At 46.9% G+C, this 10,263-nt stretch overlaps 1 pseudogene; it reads right to left on the bottom strand.

Moving 5' to 3' along the window:
* Positions 1-9,909: 9,909 nt before the first annotated feature.
* Positions 9,910-10,027, bottom strand: LOC126485322 (5S ribosomal RNA; annotated as a pseudogene).
* Between the last annotated feature and the right edge of the window lie 236 nt (positions 10,028-10,263).

The raw sequence follows: 10,263 nt of genomic DNA, 5'->3' as shown, positions 1-10,263 counted from the left end.
AAAGAAAAGATAAGGAACACCGAAATAATAAGGAGAATGGAAATAAAAGAAAAAATATATGACGTAATGGATAGGAAGAAATTACAGTGGTACGAGCATGCACGACGAATGGAGAAAGCCAGAATACCAAAGTTGATAGAGGAGGGAATCGGAGGGGAGAAGAAGAAGAGGAGTATCTATGACCACCTGGCTCCAAAATGTACAGCACACAATGAGGAAATGGGCGCAGAGGAAGAGGACGCACAATATCGAAACACCTGGAGGAATATTTAGAAAATATAGTTTAAGTACGTTCATTCTTTATATTGTAATTTCCGAGTAAATTATTATGTTGGAGATAAGTCTCTGTAATGAGGAAAAGCTCAAAATAATAAAAATAATTCCGCTTGTTACAGATAAGATCGCAAAACCGTCTTATCCTTCGTGCACACATTGATGCCAACGGCGGTACCGTCATTAGCTAATATTTTAGGGGACAGCGCCCACACATTGAAGCCAACATTCAGTTAAAATCGTATAGAGCCAACGTTAACACGTCTGACCTACAGATCTCGTCAGAAGCGTTTGCGGTTTCGAGCGTGAATTATACTGCTCCATTGTTCCTGAGGCTTTTCGAAAAACTGACCTTGGAAATAAATACGAAGACGACGAGCGAACGAACGAACAAACAAATTCGGATTCAAAAATACAGAAAACAAACAACGTGGGCGGGAACAGGACCCTTCCTCCCGCGGTCAGAAAAGTGAGACCCATTCTTTCCGAGCCCGTAACGGCGTTGGAAAGGATGGGACCCATTCCTCTCGTTTAAAGCAGGTAGACGTGTCTTTTGCAGTTGGCGACGGCTCTTCAGCGCATAGGATGACGAGGCTGGAGTGTGTGGACAGCCCGCGGAACAGTTAACGTTCTCGCGCGGGCTTTTTCTGCCCAGAAAACAGCGCTTATCCCGGCTCATTCGTCATTCGAAACTTTATGGCTGCTCCAGGCATGCAAAGCTTTCCAGCACATGTACGTATAGCAGAAGCTGTAAAATTGTTCCGCGTTCATCGTGAATACGGTTAAATGTGAGACGGGAATTTTATTTTTTACTGGTCAAGTTCTGTTGGGCTGTAAAAAGGCCGTAAAAATAATGAGTACAAACAACCACAGTACCAATGAAACAGGGGAATAACAGGGGAATTGACTGAAATTCATCCTAGGAACTAAGAGAATAATAAAATGAGTGTACCATGAGGATACTCTTCAATTTACATTGGAAAGTGCGACGCTTACTGCTATGATCTCGTGGTGGGATGATCTCGGGATGAAAGAGCATACCATACACCTTTTTTGCGCAAGAGTTAGGGAGGTGTGAGCCAAATACAGTTTCAATTTCTGACTAGTATTAATTGAATGGGAGCTGCTAATTCTAGGGAATAAGTTAATAATGTAAAAAACAAACATCCTTAAAGAAAACGCACGTTGAGAATACCAGTTCGTTTAGCTTTACCCATGGTGCACCACGAGAAGGTGAACTCTTTCACACCCCAAAAATGTTTAAACATTTCATTTTTTTGTATTTTTAAAAATATTTAGAAAATTTTTTCATTGATATCTTAATTGCACTTGTATATCCTGCTATCTACATCTAAAATCGCAATATTCTTTTTTTTGTATTTTTAAATACATTTACAAAATCTCTTAATTTATATCTTAATACGTATATGCACAATTAAAATCTCCTTTTTTCTTTGTAATTCCTAGTTTGGTTTTTTACGAAACCGATTTCACATACTGAAATACGGAAATTTTCAAACTTTGAAAGTAGCCACTTGCTTTACTATGAATGTCCGCCCTGGTAGCTGAGTGGTCAGCGCGGCGGTCTGTAGCGCCCACGGGCCCGGGTTCGATTCCCGGCTGGGTCGGAGATTTTCTCCGCTCAGGGACTGGATACTGTGTTGTCCTCATTATCATTTCATCATCATCATCATCAGTGGAAGGCAACGGGAAACCACCATTGGAATCACTTCCCTAGACGCTCATGCGGTGGACCTCTCTGACGAGGCTTCCCCCATAACAAGACCTGCCGTTAAGGCAGAACACAGAGTTTTTTAAGTTTACCATGAATTTAATATCTGGACAGTTCCTTTCCTTTTTCTTCGTTTTTGACAGCTTTATTGCCAATTTGGGGTGGAGCTGAATTTGCTTAATGACCTCAAGAAATCTTTAAATGGACTGCAGGACCAGAACTGACTGTTATTTGATGTGCAAAGTTTCATAAGCAATGTGGCTCCATAAACTTTGTTGGCGTAGTAATTAATGATACTCATATTAGGTCTCCAGCCAGAACACATCGTCAGCTTGACACAATATGTCGGCAGTCCATCTGGCCGCCATCTTCAGGTGAGTAAGCCGTCGCACTAACTCGCTAGAATTGAAATGACATCACAGCGGTTTGATTTCAGTACCGGCGAGTTAGTGCGACGGCTTACTCACCTGAAGATGGCGGCCAGATAGACAGCCGAAATATTGTGTCAAGCCGCGCGGATTTAGCCGAGCAGTCTCAGGTGCTACAGTCATCGGACTGTGCGGTTGATCCTGGCGGAGGTTCGAGTCCTCCCTCGGGCATGGGTGTGTGTGTTTGTCCTTAGGATAATTTAGGTTAAGTAGTGTGTAAGCTTAGGGACTGATGACCTTAGCAGTTGAGTCCCATAAGATTTTTTTAATTGTGTCAAGATGACGTCATGTTCCGGCAGGAGACGTGATACGAATATCATCTTATACAAGCGTTGGTAGTCCGCTGTCTATTACAGCTTAGTTCTGCCCATATAGATGGTGGAAACAGTGCATTTTATACTACGTAAGTTTCCACTAAGTAATCGCGAAACGTTTTCAGTTTTTCCGATGCAGGCATCGCTGACAAGAAATCCTCAACAAAACAGTCACCAACCATATTGGGATCCACCACTCACAAACCAAATATACCAGAACGAAACCTTGCAATTTACTTTCTTGCGTAATAGTCACGTGCAAGTCCCAATGTCCGTATTTTTCGCCACCAGCTCTGGGTTAAATGAAATTTGCATGCTTGGATTCTTATATCGTGGCAACGGCCTTGCAGCAGTGGATACACCGGTTCCCGTCAGATTACCGAAGTTAAGCGCTATTGGTGGTGGGCGGAACGCGGATGGGTGACCATCCAGGCCGCCGTGCGCTGTTGCCATTTTTCGGGGTGCACTCAGCCTCGTGTTGCCAACTGAGGAGTTACTCGACTGAACAGTAGCGGCTCCGGTCAAAGAAAACCATCATAACGACCGGGAGAGCTGTGTGCTGACCACATGCCCCGCCTATCCGCATCCTCAGCTGTTGGTGACACGGCGGTCGGATGGTCCGGTGAGTTACATGTGGCCTGGCTTTATTCTTATATCAGTCCAGACTTCACTTCCAGTTTTCACTTTACTGTCTGCAAAGTCTGAAAACATCGTCGACCATGAAAATTTCAGACTTAGATCATTACATTTATTGACAACTGTTTGAATGGCATACTGACTCGATGATGTTTTCTTGCCGTTCAATAAAGAAAAAAACCATTGGAATTAAATGGCTATTAGTTAGCCCGAGTATAGCAAACAGGTGGCAAAAAAACTTTCTGCAACACTTGAATGTTCCATCAACATATATTGTGTCACACTGAGTAAATATTTTAAGAATTTCAGTCCCACAAAATACTACAACATTTTCTCGGCATTATTCTGTAGCAAGAAATTTGTCCCGTCTGTAGTTTCCTCAATTTAGCATGTTGATAATTTAATGAACCCGAGGTTAAACAGATTTATGAAATCTGTGGACTTTCTGATTGTTATTTCTTGCGTATCTTCTCCTCTTAACTGATTCTAGATTTGCTTTGATGGTCTCTCACAAACATCTTCTGTGGCTTGTCTTGTCAGATTACAATTTGTTTTTCGCCTTTGAATTTTGTCGCGAGGTATTAGTGGTCTTCCTTAATTTCCACAACACCCAGTTCCTCAATAGAAAGAGCGTAACCCGCCTCCGTGGCCGAGGTCGCTAACGCACGTTTGTGCAATGGCGCTCGACCCGAGGGTAAACCGGTTCGAATCCTGGTGGTGGAAAAAAATTCCACCGCCAGAATTTGGCCGGCAAGGGGAGGAGAAGCGGTGGCGTAAAGTTGCTGCTCACCACACTTGTCGCCAACGTCCTGGGTTAAATACGAAATCTCTCCGTGGTGTCCCAGGAAGTGAGAGCATGTGACATTCTTGGTGGTGATCCGTCCGTCGGATGGGGACGTGAAGCTTGGCAACCGCCTTGACGCTATTCGTGAGGAATTGTCTGTGTTCCGGCACACGGTTTCCACCCATCATCATCATACAATACAAACACACATACACACAAAATACACTCATGCTCATAAATTAAGGATAAAGCTGATACATGGTGAGATAACACTCTGGTGGGCGGTTTGCAGGTTTAAATCACCTCGGGGTATGACCATGCGGTGTATTTGACCTGCGGTCGTTGCACGGTGACGCTGGCAGCAGTCCACATACGCGGAGGTGTGTTGGTGCATGTCAGAGTACGGTACAGAGAGTAAGTGTGCAGACGTTTTCAGACGTGCTAATTGTGACTGTGTTTTGAAAATGGCTCAACGAACACATATTGATGACGTTATAAGGGGTATAATACTAGGGCGACTGGATGCTGGTCAAACACAGAAGGTCGTAGCATGGTCCCTCCGCATGCCACAAAGTGTGATCTCAAGATTATGGCAACGATTCCAGTAGACAGGAAACGTGTCCACGCGTTACAGTACCGGACGTTCACAGTGTACTACACCACAAGAAGACCGATATCTCACCATCAGTGCCCGCAGACGGCCACGGAGTACTTGCTCGGGACCTTACCGCAGCCACTGGATCAGTTGTCTCCAGACATACAGTCTACAGACGACTGAACAGACATGGTTTATTCGCCCGGAGACCTGCAAGGTGCATTCCACTGATCGTTGGTCACAGGAGTGCCTGTAGAGCCTGGTGGCAAGAAGACTGTACATGGTCATTGGAACAGTGGTCCCAGGTTATGTTCACGAACGAGTCCAGGTATAGTCTGAACAGCGATTCTCGCAGGGTTTTTATCTGGCGTGAACCAGGAACCAGATACCAACCCCTTAATGTCCTTGGTGCTTCAGTCTGGAACCGCGCGACCGCTACGGTCGCAGGTTCGAATCCTGCCTCGGGCATGGATGTGTGTGATGTCCTTAGGTTAGTTAGGTTTCAGTAGTTCTAAGTTCTAGGGGACTGATGACCTCAGATGTTAAGTCCCATAGTGCTCAGAGCCATTTGAACCTTAATGTCCTTGAAAGGAACCTGTATGGAGGTAGTGATTTGATGGTGTGGGGTGGGATTGTGATTGGTGCACGTACATCCCTGCACGTCTTTGACAGATGAGCTGTAACAGGTCAGGTGTATCGGGACGTCATTTTGCACCAGTATGTCCGCCTTTTCAGGGGTACAGTGGGTCCCACCTTCCTCCTGCTGGATGATAACGCACGGCCCCACCGAGCTGCCATCGTGGAGAAGTACCTTGAAACAGAAGATATCAGGCGAGCGGAGTTGGCCTGCCTGTTCTCCAGACCTAAACCCCATCGACCACGTCTGAGATGCTCTCGGTCGACGTATCGTTGCACCTCTTCAAACCCCCACGACACTTCAGAAGCTCCGACAGGCACTTGTGGAAGAATGGGAGCCTATACCCCAGCAGCTGCTCGACCACCTAATCCAGAGTATGCCAACCTGTTGTGCGGCCTGTGTACGTGTGCATGGTGATCATGTCCCATATTGATTTCGGGGTACATGCGCAGGAAACAGTGGCGTTTTGTAGCACATGTGTTTCGGGACCGTTTTCTCAACTTATCACCAATACCGCGGACTTACAGATCTGTGTCGTGTGTGTTCCCTATGTGCCTATGCTATTAGCGCCAGTTTTGTGTAATGCCACGTTGTGTGGCACCACATTCTGCAATTATCCTTAATTTATGAGCATGAGTTTATATACACGTAGTATTACAAATAGTGTGTAAAGGAGCATGTTGTAAATAAACAAACAAATATAAACAGTTTTAATAAAGATTTTGGAACCACCGTGCTACATGACTTATCAAAATTTTTTGAAACCCGATGGTGTTACCTTTCAGAAGTTGTACTTACTGAAACTGCGAGCGCGTCCGAGGACATGTTCACTATAAAATGATCTTATGTGTATAGACTGAAGGCGCGAGTGAACATTTGTACCGAGGCTGGGAATCGAACCCAGGTCTCCTGCTCAGTAGGCAGATGCGTTAGCGACCAAGCCTCCCTGGCACAGCGGTACAGGAAATTGCACGGATTACCCTGGCAAGCTTCCCTCATCGATCACAATTCTCACTACCGCCCCAGTCTACTTTCAGTTCCCACTTACACGTCAACAGAACTGCCAAGGCTCTCCAAGTTCTGGAATAGTGCCTCAACATCGAACGTAAATGGGGGATCCAGTCTGCAACCCAGGTGCAGCTACTTATACAGTACAAATGAAATGACACAATTTGAGAGACTTTGCTGGTCTGTTCGAGAGTAAGGGGGAATTTAAAGTAGACTGAGATGGCAGTGAGAATTTGGATCCAGGATGGAGGCATGCCACGGTAATCCATGCATGTGTGTGAGCCTCTGTGCCGAGATGGCTTAGTCAATAGCACACCTGCCTAGTAAGCAGGAGACCCGGGTTCAATTCCCGTCCTTGGTACAAATTTTCACTGGCTGCTTCAGTTTATACACATAAAATCATATCTGTATGAGACCAGTACAGTCTCTGAAATAGTGACATTTCAAGGACTGATATCCCAAACATATCGGGAACACTCTCTCCCCTGTTTCCCGATAATGCAAACTAAGTTGCCCTCCGTTCTATCTTTTATGTGCTCTGCCAAATCTTTCTAGTAAACTTCCCACACCGCGTAGCAATACTCCAGCAGAGGACGGAAACGCGTAATATACACTACTGGCCATTAAAATTGCTACACCACGAAGATGACGTGCTACAGATGCCAAATTAATCGACAGGAAGAAGATGCTGTGATATGCAAACGATTAGCTTTTCACAGCATTCACACAAGGTTCGCGCCGGTGGCGACACCTACAACATGCTGACATGAGGAAAGTTTCCAACCGATTTGTCATACACAAACAGCAGTTGACCGGCGTTCCCCGGTGAAAGGTTGTTGTGATGCCTCGTGTAAGGAGGGGAAATGCGTACCATCACGTTTCCGACTTTGATAAAGGTCGGATTGTAGCCTATCGCGATTGCGGTTTATCGTATCGATACATTGCTGCCCGCGTTGGTCTAGATCCAACGACTGTTAGCAGAATATGGAATCGGTGGGTTCAGGGGGGTAATACGGAATGCCGTGCTGGATCCCAACGGCCTCGTATCACTAGCAGTCGAGATAACAGGCATCTTATCCGCATGGCTATAACGGATCGTGCAGCCACGTCTCGATCCCTGAGTCAACAGATGGGGATGTTTGCAAGACAACAACCATCTGCACGAACAGTTCGACGACGTTTGCAGCAGCACGGACTATCAGCTGGGACACCATGGCTGCGGTTACCCTTGGCGCTGCATCACAGACAGGAGCGCCTGCGATGGTGTACTCAAAGACGAACCTGGCTGCACGAATGGCAAAATGTCATTTTTTCGGATGAATCCAGGTTCTGTTTACAGCATCATGATGGTCGCATCCGCGTTTGGCGACATCGCGGTGAACGCACATTGGAAGCGTGTATTCGTTATCGCCATACTGGCGTATCACCCGGCGTGATGGTGTCGGGCGCCACTGGTTACACGTCTCGGTCACCTCTTGTTCGCATTGACGGCACTTTGAACAGTGGACGTCACATTTCAGATGTGTTACGACCCGTGGCTCTACCCTTCATTCGATCCCTGCGAAACCCTACATTTCAGCAGGATAATGCACGACCGCATGTTGCAGGTCCTGTACGGGCCTTTCTGGATACAGAAAATGTTCAACTGCTGCCCTAGCCAGCACTCTCTCCAGATCTCTCACTAATTGAAAACGTCTGGTTAATGGTGGCCAAGCAACTGGCTAGTCACATTACGCCAGTCACTACTCTTGATGAACTGTGGTATCGTGTTGAAGCTGCATGGGCAGCTGTACCTGTACACGCCATCCAAGCTCTGTTTGACTCAATGCCCAGCAGTATCAAGGCCGTTATTACGGCCTGAGGTGGTTGTTCTGGGTACTGATTTCTCAGGATCTATGTACCCAAATTGCGTGAATGTAATCACAAGTCAGTTCTAGTATATTTGTCCGTTTATCATCTGCATTTCTTCTTGGTGTAGCAATTTTAATTTCGAGTAGCGTAGAAACTCTCTATAGTACGAGGGCCTTTCAACAAGCAATGCAACTTTTTTTTTCAGAAAGCAGGTGGACTTTATTCATGGTTCCAATACATCATATTATTGGCTCTGAGCACTATGGGACTTATCTTCTGAGGTCTTCAGTCCCCTAGAACTCAGAACTACTTAAACCTAACTAACCTAAGGACATCACACACATCCATGCCCGAGGCAGGATTCGAACCTGCGACCGTAGCGGTCGCGCGGTTCCAGACTGAAGCGACTAGAACCGCTCGGCCATCATATTATTCCCTACTCTTTTGGCTGTAAAACTCTGTTTTTCAACATAATCTGCCTTCAGTGCGACGGACTTACGCCACCTTTCTGGGAGCGTCACTATGCTCACATGGTATGACTCTCTCTACTGGTCGACACCGGAGCCAACGTCTTGTTGCATCAGTAACCACCCCCTCATCCAGGTACTGCTTCCTGGGGAGAGCGTCCTTCATGGGCCAAACTGATGGAAGTCGGAAGGTGCCAGATTCGACCAGTAGGGTGGATGAGGAAAAACAGCCCAGTCAAGGTTTGTGAGCTCCTCTTGGGTGCACATACTTGTGTGAAGCCTTGGGTTGTCATGGAGAAGGAGAACTTCGTTTACGTATTTGTATCGACTGTCACGCTGAAGTCGTTTCTTCAATTCGCTGACGGTAGCACAATACACCTAGAGAGTTCAAAAAAATGGCTCTGAGCACTATGGGACTTAACATCTGAGGTCATCAGTCCCCTAGAACTTAGAACTACTTAAACCTATCTAACCGAAGGACATCACACACATTCATGCCCGAGGCAGGATTCGAACCTGCGACCGTAGCGGTCGCGCGGTTCCAGACTGTAGCGCCTAGAACCGCTCGGCCACTCCGGCCGGCACACTTCAGGGTTGATCGTTGCTCTATGAGGAAGGACATCAAACAGAATAACCGCTTCATGGTCCCAGACGACTATCGCCCTCACTATACAGGCTGAGGGTGCGGTTTTGAACTTTTTCTTCGGAGGAGAGATGATGTTGCGCCATCCGATGAATTGCCGTTTTATTTCCGGTTCGAAGTGATAAATCCATGTTTCATGCCGCGTGGCGTAGCCGTGCGGTCTAGGGCATCTTGCCACGGCTTGCGCGGCTCCCCCGCCCCCCCACCCCCACCCCCGCCCCGTCGCAGGTGCGAGTCCACTCTCGGGCATGGGTGCGTGTGTTGTCCTTAGCGTAAATTAGTTTAAGTCGTGTGTAAGCTTAGGGACCGATGACCAAAGCAGTTTGGTCCCATAGAAAAACACTCCGTCTTCAGGTCACAAGTGGTTCATCGGGACCATCCGATCGCCGTATCATCCTCAGATAAGGATGCGGATAGGAGGGGCATGTGGTCAGCACACCGCTCTCCCGGTCGTTATGATGGTTTTCTTTGACCAGAGCCGCTACTATTCGGTCGAGTAGCTCCTCAATTGGCATCACAAGGCTGAGTGCACCCCGAAAAATGGCAACAGTGCATGGTGGCCCGGATGGCCACCCATCCAAGTGCCAGCCACGCCCGACAGCGCTTAACTTCGATGATCTGACGGGAACCGGTGTATCCGCTGCGGCAAGGCTGTTGCCGTCTGGTCCCATAAAACTTACCGCAAATTTCCAATTTGTCATGTTTCATGATCTACGATTACATTCGATAAAAAATTGTCAGCATCGGAATCGTAACGCGCAAGTAATTCCGCACAGATGGTCCTTCGTTGATATTTATGATCTGTTAGGCGGCGAGGAATCCAGCGGGCACACACCTTTGAGTATCCCAACTGGTGGACGAGTGTGTCATTACTACCAACAAAGACATCCAGTTG

The sequence above is a fragment of the Schistocerca serialis genome, chromosome 6 (assembly GCF_023864345.2).
Source record: "Schistocerca serialis cubense isolate TAMUIC-IGC-003099 chromosome 6, iqSchSeri2.2, whole genome shotgun sequence".
NCBI lineage: Eukaryota > Metazoa > Arthropoda > Insecta > Orthoptera > Acrididae > Schistocerca > Schistocerca serialis.
This window is presented reverse-complemented; position numbering and strand designations above follow the sequence as displayed.